At 39.1% G+C, this 13481-nt stretch overlaps 1 protein-coding gene across 1 annotated transcript in view; it reads left to right on the plus strand.

Annotated features, from left to right (window-relative positions):
• The first annotated feature begins 279 nt into the window (after nucleotides 1-279).
• Nucleotides 280-13481, plus strand: part of Dlc1 (DLC1 Rho GTPase activating protein) — a 384088-nt gene continuing 370886 nt past the window's right edge. Inside the window, exon 1 of the mRNA XM_055593391.1 lies at nucleotides 280-334. The gene's annotated coding sequence lies outside the window, so the exon portion shown is untranslated. The remainder of the gene's footprint in view (nucleotides 335-13481) is intronic.

Genomic DNA, 13481 nt, shown 5'->3' on the forward strand with positions numbered 1-13481 from the left:
CTCACATGCAAACTTCTCAGAGGCAGGAAATACTTTGCAGGCAATCTGGGCCTGGTTGTGGAGGCCCCTTTCGCAAAACATCAGTCTGCATTTAGAAGACAGAAGTCACTAGGAACGCCTTGACAGGATCCGGCTTTAGCTGAGGCTCCCTCCAGCTGCAGAGGGTGTTTTTGTTAGAATCACACACTGCCTTAAGGAGAACTGCTCAGAATAGAGTGTGACCTCAGCCACGAAATGTGAACTTAGATTTTGGAGACACAAACGGGACAGACTCCTCTCCTAGCCAGGCTGGAAAAGCATCATGTCTTGGAGACAACAGCAACTCCTGGCCCAGGTAAGAGGCTGTCATCTAGGAGGCAGAGTGGGGAAACCTTGGCGTGTTCCGCCAGCTGTTGACTGCTTTCAGAGCTGAGCCCTGAAAGCAGAAGGGGAAAATGTGTAGTCAGTAGAAAGCTGTGAGTCAAATCTTTTTAGCAAAATGTCATTTCTAAAATATGCTCCACATAGCTTGCGTCTCTTTCCCCATATAGAAATGTTTTGTTCTGGATTCTTTTTATTCTTAACTTTGTGACCAGTCTATCTATAACATGTTGTGCTGCTGGTACGTGTGGCATTGCTTGAGGCCAATAAATCTTACGTTGAAGTGTGAAATATTAGGAAATCTTCCTTCCTCTCTGTTTTCCCAACAGAAAGAGTACGTAACATGATAGCGGTTTTCTTAATAATGAGATTTCAAAGAATATTCTGTCTTATTAAAACTATCAAGTTAAAAAGATCAAATTCTTTAATATTTCCCTCAACTATTTTGATCACATATCCAATTACCAGTACACAACTTAAGTTGTTTTTTTAAGGCAGTAAAGATATACAAATTTACAAGTTATTTCTGTCTCTGCGTGTTTAATTTCAGTTTTGGAATTTAAATGTCATGATTGGGTTTTGTTTATATTAAACTTGGATTCCTTGCTCAGATCTTATGTTGTATGAGTACTCTGTGTAACTGAAGCAGTCTGACAGGCAACGCAATCATGTCAGTCATGTGAAAACGTAACCGACCATACATTCATACTTCATGTCATTGTGAAATCATACATCACCATGCTTACCTTCTAAGTTGTCTTAATGCTTAAATATGTGATCTGTGAGTAAATAAATGTACCGACGACTGAAATAACCTAGTTATTGTAACAAACCTGGTGTTACATGTTTAGATATTTAGGAGGAAATTATTTTGAAAATAAAAAGTATGGAATAGTATGTAAAGAGAACAAATATCCATGCCTCTCTCCAAATCTATAAAACAAACACAAAATGTAGTAAGTGAAAGATGAAGAGCAATTTTGACAGCTGGATCATAACAAATCAGTAAGGATTTTAATTGTAAACTTTTATAAAGTACAAGATAAGCATTTGCTTTGTTAGTTAATTTAAATATTAACTTCTAGGCTAGGATGGTTTATATTTGTGATTTGACATTGTCCCTAACAATTTCAGCTTTGTTAGGGCTTTTAAAATATGAAGAAAACAGATTTAATATGTAGAAAGTGAGATTTCGGAGCTTTGGGATATAGACCAGCGGGAGAGAAGTTGTCAGTCATGTGCAAGACCCTGGGTTCAATCCCCACCACCAACACACCAACAAGAAAACGGAGTTCTGGCCTGCCTAATTACTTAATAAAATAACCAAGTAGAATGACAATAAAAAAAAAAAAAGGGCACTACATTTTACTGTCTCCGGGGTTGTCAGAGACTGCCAGCAAGGAAGCTGAGGAATAATATCCACAAGTGCCCTGTCCAAGGTCATATTCTATGCCAGGGGAACCATAGACCCTGCATTGTGTGTTAAGGGCTTTACACCACGGACCTTGCTCTCAAATAATAACTATGCATAGTAAAGTAGGATCTAGAAGGCTTGTTTTCAGAAAGGAAATTGGAATCCTCTTACCAGGCCACAGAAGATGACAAAAATGCAGCCACTCCTGATGAGATCTGATAGACTAAGATCAGAAAGAAGGAGAGGGGGACCTCCCCTCTATCAGTGGACTTGGGGAAGGGCATGCTTGAAGAAGGGGGAGGGAAGGTGGGATTAGGAGGGAAGGAGGGAGGGGCTTATGGGGGGATACAAAGTGAATAAAGTATAATTAATAAAAGTTAAAAAATTCAAATTCACTAATTAACACTGTTTTCTCAATGGCTAAGATTTCTTTAAAAGATCCATTATGCTTTCATCTTGGTCTTTTAAACTAGCTGCTTTTTTATGACTATTTTGCTAAATCTTATTCTCATGTCAAGCAAGCCAACCTATATGCTATAACAATGCTCACTTAAAACTAGTGTTTCTTTCAAGAAAATGAACTAATGGGGAACTTGCTCATATCACATCCTTATATTCAAATGCTATAATAAAATTTAGCCCCACCAATGACCTGCAGAAGTAACTTCACCACCCTTCATCATAGTTGTCTCAAGACTCGCATCAATCTTTCTATTATCTCAGTTAAATATTTCTGCAGCCTATTTCCAGTCCTAAGTGCCAGGAGGCTATATGTCCATTAGAAAATATAAGTGTGCATTCTATACCTTTTTTTTTCAACTTTTGGTCATGATAGTTACTCGAAGGCTTCAGTATAATTCTCCAGTATAGTGGTTCTCAACCTTCCTAATGCTGTGACACTTTAATACAGTTCCTCATGCTGTGTGCTAACCCTGACAATAAAATCATTCTGTTGCTACTTCATAACAGTATGTTGCTACTTTCAATTGTAATGTGAATATCTGATAGGAAGGACATCCATTATGTGATCGCCAAGGGGTCATGACCCTCAGGAGAAGAACCAATGCTCTAGCATATACTATGCACCCCTTTTACATTGTATGAGGGCTGACCAGAAATGCATCAAATGAGAGTTGGCTAGACCTGCGTCATACTTCCTTTCTGACAACATATGTGTGCTGAAGCAGTGTTCTTTCCAGACAAAAATTTTTCCCATAAAGCGAATATGTTCTGTTTTTAACAGGTACCCTCTCCTGAGAGCAATGCTTCTCAACCTTCTTGATGCCATGACTCTTTAATACAGTTCCTCATGTTTTGGTGACCCCAAACCATAAAATTCTTTCATTACAATTTCAGAACTGTACTTTTGTGAATCTTAGTGTAAATGTCTGATATGCACGGTATCTGATATGTGACCCCTCTGTAAGGGCCATTCTTCAGCCCTGGGGGTCGTGACCCACAGGTTAAGAATCATTGCTTTATATTCTGGGCTGTAGAACTGTTCTGCTTTTAGTTTGGGGGTTTCCTAATACTAACACCTTCGATGCTCTAAACTCTTTCCCACAGCCATTACACTGCCCTGTGACAGCCTGACTCCCTAGCCACAGGATCACTGGAGTGTAACAAACAGAGACTATTGCTCATATCTCTGTTCTGAAGGGCACTCTCATTTACAGAACGGAGGCTTCAGTAGACCCTTTCAAACCATTCCATACCACACACCTTGCTGCCAATTCTTGAGATACATTTAATCTTATTTACTGATAAATGGATTCATGGGCTTAAAATTGGTCTAAAATGGGTCATTTCTGACCTGTCATCTTTTTATTTATTTTTTCTTTGAAGGTAAAAACATAAACAAAAACAAAAAAACTGGTATTGTGTTGCAATGAGAACAATTCTTTCAAACCATTTTTTTTGGTTTTTTTTGGTTTTTATTTAACTTTTATTAATTACACTTTATTCATTTTTTATCCCCCCATAAGCCCCTCCCTCCTCCCCTCCCGATCCCACCCTCCCTCCCCTTTCTGCATGCATGCCCCTCCCCAAGTCCACTGATAGGGGAGGTTCTCCTCTCCTTTCTGATCTTAGTCTATCAGTTCTCATCAAAAGTGGCTGCATTGTCCTCTACTGTGGCCTGGTAAGGCTGCTCCCCCCTCAGGGGGAGGTGATCAAAGAGCAGGCCAATCAGATTATGTCAGGGGCAGCCCCTCTTCCCATTACTATGTAACCCATTTGGACATTTTAATATAAGAAGTGAAAATAAGTGTAATAAGTGACCCATGGTTGACTCATAGGATTTTTTTTTAACATAATCAAGAAATATCAACAGTTTTGCATATAGGAGAAGGTTTCTTGAAGCTGAAATTAAATCAAACAAGCTTACAGAGAAATGTTCCTTTTGTTCACCTTTGAAGTCTTACAGAGCTTAATACTCTGGATCTTCTCTGGCCTTAAACTGCCTGTGACCTTACAAGTTGTGAGAAGTAAATGGACTTAGTTTTCAAAGAAGCTTTTAAAAAAAAATGAAGGCAAGCTATAGATGTTGAAATCTGACTAAAAGGATATTGATTTCATTCCATGGATTTTAAGGTTTCTTTATATATATATATATATATATATATATATATATATATATATGACCTTAAAAAGCAATTGACAGGGAAGCACATGTAAAATGAAATTTTAACTATGAGTCAACATAGCTCTCATCATCCCATTAGCTGACTTGAATGCATAGAAAGGACAGTAGCAGTGGGTTGCAGGTTTCAAGCAATTCTATTATATTGAAATACCAAAGCGTTTTAGCAATACTATTCAGGTAAATCAAAGAGAAACTAGAATTACTGATGGAGGTGGCAAAAAGGAGAAAGAACAAAAAGCACATTTAGAAAGTTTGTTTTCATTCCCAGCACCTAAAAATATCTCCAACCTATTAAGAATTATCAATCCCTGTTTGTCAGTAAATTGCGGAATGAATGGGAACAAAAGGGAAAGAAGAGAAAAACAGGGTTGCAGAAGGTTAACATGTGAGAGCTGGACTTCTACTCTAGCCTCCAAAATGATAGAGTAATACTTGTTAAAGGGGAAGAAAAATAAGTGGTTTGCAGAAGCCATCAGAAGCTAAGGCCAGAGGTTAACAACACTCTTATAAGATGACATTACAATTCACTAAGAACCAGAAGCATGAGCTTCCAGAAATAGTTTGAAATGAAAGCTTAGATGAGGCAGCATGAGGGGAGGTGGTTTACATAGGACAGGATACTGAAAGAATCATAAAGGATTCAGAACACTGACTCTGATTTCATCTCTGCTACTTAATGCTCCTTGGCTTGAATCATCATGATTCACATTTTGATGTACCGTATCCATACTGAAATAGCAGGAGCTGGCAAAAGGTAATATCAGTTCATACTCTGATTTTGCAGCTAAGATCATCTGAAGTAGTACTCATGAAATTACCTCCTTCTTGACCTCCTCTGCTCTTCTCCTCTGCTCCCCACATCAGCACCACTTAGCATCTAGTGAATGCCTAAAATGTGCCTTCGATTAAGCACTCTACCCATTCTCTTAAATCATGTTACATTAATACATTATTCTATATGTTCTTGCCAAATTTTGCATTACTTTCATTGTAGGTATGGCGAAACCAAAATTCAAATGATTTAAGAAACAACTGAAATCTTCAGGGGGAGGAAGTGTGCTTGAACAGATATCTTACATATACACACACACACACAGACAGAGACAGACAGGAAGAGAGGAGAGAAAAAGAGAGAGATCTGTCTACCGAAAGGTACTTAACATTGAGCTAGACAGTTGTATTTGGTCCATTTTACATGTTTGATAAATAGAAGGTTTTTTTTTATAATCACTATTATCATCATCAAAAGTTTCAATGTCTGTAATATGACTTTGCTATCTAGAAAACCATCCACTGACAAAAATCAGCTCAAATGTGCATTCGTACTAACTGACTAAAATGAAACCATTGCGTACTACACATGAGACAAATGTTGAAATCAAAAGTGCTGGCCCCTGATAGGATAGTGAGCTCACAGGAGGAGATAAAGTCACAGAATTTCTTCTTGACGTCAGTGAAGGTTACGCTAAAGGAACGGCTAGATGTCCAGTTTCCTGCTGTCACCTGGTTCTCTGAGCACCTGTGTCAACGGTGCTGCGTGCACCGTATCTCTTATTCATGCTGCGTGATGGCTATTTCTACTGCAAGACAGTTCCTAGAAATGATAACCAAACTAAAAATAATGTGGCCACTGAAAGCAAAGTCACATCTCGCTATGACGATGACAAAGCATTATAACCCACGTTCCCTTTTTGGACAAAAATCTCTTTTTATGAAGAGGAAAAGCCAGGTGTCACTTACATATACTAGTTAAAGGGGAAGGGGCAAGTTTCCAACACCAAGCCTAACTTTTAAGTTGGTTTCTATTACATGAAAAATTCCACCTGAAACAAGTTCAGAGTAAAGACACTAATCATGGGATAGTTTAGAACACCAGTTCTCAACCTCTGGGCCATGACTCTCTGGGGGGTCAAATGACCCTTTCACAGGGGTCATCTAAGACCATCAGAAAACACAGATATTCATGTTACAATTCAGAGCAGTAGCAAAACCATAGTTATGAAGTTATGGTTGAGAGTCACAACAATATGAACTGTACTAAAAGGTCACAACATTAGAAAGGTTGAGAACCTTGTAAAATTACCATCCGTTAATAAGTTTATTTTCAAAACTCAGCTAAGGCAGGGTGTGCATCTAAATGTTTACACAGGAAGGAAAGTACACAGAAAACCACAAAAATACTAGTGTCTAGGAAATACTGCTTCTGCAAGGCATATTGTCCATCCTGACTATTAACTCTGGGATCTCTCAGAATCCACTTGCTCCCAGAACTGTCCTCCTTGATAGTGGGGAAAATACCATGAAGTGTTCCAAGATTTCCTCAAATTATGTGGGGGATGCTTATGAAAAATGTTAAGAGAGTGCAAAACTGGCTGCCCTGAGCTGTAAAGTAGGTGTGAGGCAAATATTGCCAGGTCCAGACTCCTCCCTGCAAGGAAATTAGACCCTGCTCAGGAGCCGGGAGGTAAAAATAGGGCACTTCCAAATAATAGCTTGCAGTTTTGCGATACCCTGTTCTTTTCCAGTGAGTGGACTTCTAGTCATCGAAAGGGTTAATTTTGAAATTTCCCTAGTTCCTGGAGTAATTCTATTCTGAGAGCAAAGGATGTGAAAAAGGCTCCCCAAATCTAGGAGAAGCTCCAAGGCATACATTAAATAAGTTACCATTGAAAAGCTAGTTTTAATTTGGGTGCAGTTTCCTTCCAAAAACCAAAATTAACAGCCATGACGAAGCATATCTTGGAAACAAGTGATGGGCTACTTAATCCTGTCATGGGTGGCTTATTTTATAATTTACTAAAGTTATATTTTTTCAGAACCTCCAGACATGGAGACATAGAAGCTGTTTTATATATAATATTTTCAGCTTTACGGAACAATTTAACAAGAAAGAGTCTTAACAAGACTTACTAACAGCTAATGAGGCATGATGAATATACACTGTTCATTAAGGAATGTGACAGTAGCTGCCTACCGTTATTTGTCAAGGGTGCGACCCCATGAAATTCCCCCCCTTCATGGTAACATATCTATTGATATTACTATCGTTCCGTTCTAGTTTATTCGGCCATTTCTGGGAGAGACTGCTTCACAGCAGACTTCCTGTAATCCTGAGGCTTAGAATCTTTCCAGTTCATTTTGAGTGACGTTCCTCGAGCCACGGATGCAGTAGCCTCTGGGTACCCATGTCTTTCAGGTTGCCCTCTCATGCTCTGTGGATCTCTGTACTGTGTCCAGTTGAGGTGTTCTGTGATGGTAGGAGTGCCAGGAAAAGGACAGCCAACCTACTCCCAGGGGGGGGAGTTGTCCAATGCGTAGTGGTCAGCCTTGAAAACTTGCACACACAAACAACAAATATGGATTCAGCAGGTTGCATTTATGTATTATTTGTGTACACACATGTGTAATAAATATAATCAAAGTGAAAGAGGCCTTCAACTTGAGAGTCAGAGGGACATGGGAAGGATTTGGGGGAGGAATTGGAAGAAGGAAAAAGGAGGGTGAAGTGATGTATTCTATTTCAATTAAGGAAATTTTAAAATAATAGTTATTATTATGTGAAAGTTAGATAGGCAATTATTCTGTGAGAGATTAAGACAGAAACTGCTACAAAAAAAAATGATATCTCCACAACATCACAGGGACATAAGTTTCTGCATTCTACATTGAAATTCTCTCTCTCCTACAGCCCAATTCTTCCTTTCTCTTCTTTGTACTCAGTAATGCAAATATCTCTGGAGAAGGCACTAATTCTTTTACTAGAAGCTGACCGCCCTCTCGAGACTCCTAGAAATTCTATTTGCGTTATCACCTTTGCTGTTTGTGAATTAACACAAAGGGCTTAAGAAAAAAAATGTCGGCTATAAGTTTTCCACGCACATAAGCATTTTGCCTGAATTATTTCGGTTTAGTCCAGAAAAGCATTCCTCTTCATTTTATCAGTGAACAGGTGTTCCAAAAGTCACGATCTGGATAATAAATGCTTTGATACTTTCGTCAAGAAAATAAGTCTCTGTTCACCACACTAGCTCATTGTGGTGAGGCCTTAACCTGGACGTTAGTAAGTATGCACTTGAAGGTCTGATTTATAGTGCAATCATGACTGTTTCTAAACAGTTGTCTGCTTGACTTTCCTAACTTGATTAAGTAAGTCTGAAGGGAGCATAGACTGTTCACAAATGCGACCACCATCTCACCTCCACCATCCATGCTGGCACTGTGTCTGGCTTCAGCTCCCACAAGTGTGTGTGCTACAGATTCAGACGTACAGCTGCCCTGTTGTGTCTGGAGGACACTATTTCCTTAAAGTTGTTCACCATTCCTGGCTCTCACAGTCATTCAGCCTCTTCTTCTCTGATGACCCCTGGGCTGTCAGGGGGAAAGATGACAGATTTATAGATACCCAATGCAGGACTGAGCACTCCACAATCCTAAGGGTTCTTTTTATTCTATTAACCAAGACATATTGGTGCTCACTCTCGTAATTCCAAGTTAGCGTAAGAAAACAAAAACTCTCTGTTGAGGGCTGAGAATCTTTTAGAGTAATGATAAGTCAGTTTAATACTTCATCTATTTAGCAAAATAATATTAGGTTCTCCCTAGGACCCATGACCTACCTAGGCACAGGCCCTTGCCCCAGTAGCAGTGCCAGCTCTGAGTTTCCTCTTGCGGAATGGGACTATAATCCAATCAGAAAGTGGTTGGCCACTCCCCTGATGCCCACTCCGCTGTTGCATGTCTTACCAGGACAGTCACTCTTTAGTTCACAGGGTAGGACTGTTGGTGACTTTTCTCCTGCGGTCAAATGCGCAGTCCCTTCCAGCGCTATAAAAGCTAGACCAGAAGGATGAAGATTCAAGGTCTGTCCCAGCTTAATTCCTTCATCTTCTATGACTCTAACTATGCGGTGGATTTTTTTTTTATTAATTACACTTTATTCATTTTGTATCCCCCCATAAGCCCCTCCCTCCTCCCCTCCCGATCCCACCCTCCCTCCCCTTTCTGCATGCATGCCACTCCCCAAGTCCACTGATAGGGGAGGTTCTCCTCTCCTTTCTGATCTTAGTCTATCAGTTTTATGAATGCAGTCTTATCATCAGATTTGGAGGGTCACCAAAAGCAAAAGCGATAACCTGTAATATTTGGAGATCTATGGGACCTCATCAGCCAACAGCTCCAAAAAAGATAGCACACTCCTGCCATTGGGGTGTTTATTTGCTCGCCTGTGAGGTTTAGCAGGAATAATGTTCACTCCCATATCCCATATCCTATAGAGTGGCTTTGCTTAGGCTCTTTATATATATGTACATGTACATATTTTAGAAGCTTCTGTAGCAATAGACCTTTTCTACATCAAGCAAATAAAATCATATTCTTTATTTGTACTATTTATTTCTTATGATATTTATATCCACATTTTCTAAACAATAATCTGTAATATAATATATTTCCCATTTTGGAAAGCAACCCTTAAGTTTTACAACAGAAAATAAGGACTTTCCTCTATTTTCCTTAATATCTCTGACTCCGCCCCTCATAACACCCCCTGGTTTGAGAATAGTTATTGCCTACTTTATTTTCACCAGTATGAACTATTTTCATTATTTTTCCTACAGAAACAGTACTCAGATTCTCCAGGTAGCACATGGGATTGTATGTCCTTCCTTATGGAACTTTTTTTCCTACAGCTAAAACTGATTCCTCTAATGTTCTCTGTAATTCTTGCTATTAATTATTCTTCCACCCAACTTATCTGCCTTCACTATGCAATTCTTCTCAGTGTACACATTTACATTTCCTTTCAGAGATGTTTTTAAGCAACATCTATTACAGAAACTCACTATATAAATTTCCATCACAGAAATTCTATTGCACAGAAATTTACATTGAATTCTTGGCTTTCTTGTTGCCTTGTCTGCCTCTCTTATCACTTCTAAAATTATATTTTAAAGCAGGAATAAACTCTTACACAAGACTTGAGAGGCAAATTTTCAGTTAGTTGGTTTTGAGAAATTTAATACCATGTTCATTCAGAATTTCTAAAATACAATCTATTTTTTTTCTGAAAGCATTAATGATCTTTACTTACTGTCCTATGTTCTGAAATTCCACAGTGATGCTTCTGAATACAGTCAAGTTTTATTCTTTTGTTCTACTGTGTAGTCCGTGATTCTCTTTGCTCCAAAGGCTTGATTGTTAGTCAAAGGAAGTTGTGTGATTTATTAAATTAGCACACAGAGGATTGGGGAGGTAATTCAGTAGTTAAAAGCAGGTATCACCCTTACAGAGTACTCAACTTTGATTCCCATCCCACACATTAGGTAACTAACATTCACTTGTAAGTCCAGAGGCATCTAAGTCCCTTGGCCTCTGTGGGCACTTGCACACAAATTTAAAATTTCTTAAAAAGATAATACCCAGAGTAGTTGATTTTATTATCAACTGTTCACAGATTCATACGATGTACTTTGCTCATATATCTCATTGAAGAAAAGATTCCCTTCATTGTTTTATGAACTACTGCATAGGAAGGACATTTCTCTGTGGACTAATAAATTTTAAAATTAAAATAATTTTCTAGCATTTGTTTCTGCATCTATTATCTTTCCCAAAGGGTGTCCTAGAATAACAAGTTTCTGGAAACAGAAGATTCTCTTCATCCAGTAGGAAACTCTAACAAACTTAGCATTAGAATTAGATGTTGTAAAGGCAGAAAATGAACCAGAAAAGATTTCACTGTGAAGATTTATCTAGCCCATTTACCACATTCAATATCACTCTCTGTTAAAAAAAAAAAAAAAAAAAAAAAAAAAAGAAGAAGATAAGGAAGGAAAGGGGCCAAAGGGGATGATGCTCCCAAATGATGTGAACGTTTTCATGATATTTTAATCCATCAGTGATGCTACTTGTTTTATTTATATGAGTAACTCTCACAAAATTAAAAGGTGCATAAGTTCTTTTGCTCCCCTTAGCCCATAGCAGCTCAGTCTCCAAATGAGCTACCTAGTAAGGGGAACAGGGGCTGTCTCTGACATGAACTCTGGGGCTGGTTCTTTGATCACCTCCCCCTAAGAGGGAGGGGGACAACCTAACCAGGCTACAGAGGAAGACAATGCAACCAGTCCTGATGAGACCTGATAGGCTAGGATCAGATGGAAAGAGAGGAGGACCTTGCCTATCAGTGGACTGGGGAAGTGGCATGGGAGGAGAAGGACAGAGGGAGGGTGGGCTTAGGAGGGAATGAAGGAGGGGGCTACAACTGGGATAAAAACTGAATAAATTGTAATGAATAGTTTTTAAAGGTGCAATAAGAAAGAAAGAATACAATATTTACATTTCTCTTTTCTATGTTCAGAACAATGTGTATCATTCTTTAGACAGTAAATGGAGTTTTAATAGTGATTGCACGCACTTATACGGCTGTCCACCGAGTACTGCCACATGCTGTTCCAGTTACAGGGGCCTCACTTACTCCTACTTCTTGCACGATGAAGAGTTGACACCAATCAATTATGAAAGTGGTCTGTGTATTTCAGAAGGAAATAAAACTGCAGTGTGATCGGACCAGTGATTCTCAAACTAGACTTTTTCTTTTCCTCATTTTTAGATGTTATAACGTTCAGTGCTGCCTGACCCAGAAATACATATTGCATGTCATGAGATGTTTATGTTAAGGAGCAAAAGTAACAGCTGGCACAGTGGTGCACGCTGTAACCTCAGCACTCGGGGAGGAAGAGACAGGAGGATCTCTGTGGATTCAATACCAGTCTGATCTGCAAAGTGAATCCAGGACAACCAAGGCTACACAGATAAACCCTATCTCAAAAAAACAAAATAAAAAGGAGTAGTATTACAAAATTACACAAACAACAAATTTGAAATCACTTTCAAGCTACACATTCTATGGACTAATATTACGAAAAAGTGGCTTTAAACATCTCACAAAGATTTTCTAGGACATTTTCATGACTAGAAGTCTGGAGAGTCTCTAATAACATGAAAACAGTGATATTTGAACACGTGCATTGAATAACTAAAAACTCCCATGGAAATTCAATTCATAAAATCAACACCCTGCGATGACCTATACTTTTCCTGATCCTCCATCTAAATCCTCAACAGCTGAGCTCATTTTGCATAAAACTTCCTGAAAAGGATTTGGGAAAAAATGTGACAGAAATATGTAGAATCATGGTCAGTAGTTTGAAAGATATTTTTTCCATTTTTTTATTTTTAATTTTTATTAATTACACTTTATTCACTTTGTATCCCCCCTGTAGTTCCCTCCCTCCTCCCCTCCCAATCCCTCCATTTTTCCCCCTTCTACATGCATGCCCCTCCCCAAGTCCACTGATAGGGGAGGTCTTCCTCTCCTTCCTTCTGATCCTAGTCTATCAGGTCTCATCAGGAGTGGCTGCATTGTCTTCCTCTGCGGCCTGGTAAGTTTGCTCCCCATCAAGAGGAGGTGATCAAAGAATAGGCCAATCAGTTCGTGTCAGGGACAGGCCCTGTTCCCATTACTATGGAACTCACTGGGACACTGAACTGCCATGGGCTACATCTGTGCAGGGGTTCTAGGTTATCTCCATGAATGGTCCTTGGTTGGAGTATCAGTCTCAGAAAAGAACTCTGTGCCCAGATTTTTTGGTTCTGTTGCTCTCCTTGTGGAGTTCCTGTCCTCTCCAGGTCTTATTATTTCCTACTTCTTTCATGAAATTCCCTGCACTCTGCCCAAAGGTTGGCCATAAGTCTCAGCATCTGCTTTGATACCCTGCAGGGTAGAGCCATTCAGAGGCCCTTTGTGGATAGCTTGTTATAGAATTCCTTGGGAAAAGTTAGGCTTTTTAGAAAGACCTGACAGCATGGATTTTAGTCAATTGAGAGCATTTAGAAAACCAGGCTAGTATGCTAAGATGCAGTGCCAATATACAATGCTTCTATTTATTAATGATTTTTTGAGCTTTAGGTGGAAGATTTAACTATGAAATTAAAATAGATTTAAATAAGATGTGTGGGTAGCTGCTCACACTGGCACATGCCTGTAATCCCAGCACTCAGGGAGTC

Source organism: Psammomys obesus, unplaced genomic scaffold (assembly GCF_907164565.1).
Source record: "Psammomys obesus unplaced genomic scaffold, mPsaObe1.curated_primary_1811, whole genome shotgun sequence".
Taxonomy (NCBI): domain Eukaryota; kingdom Metazoa; phylum Chordata; class Mammalia; order Rodentia; family Muridae; genus Psammomys; species Psammomys obesus.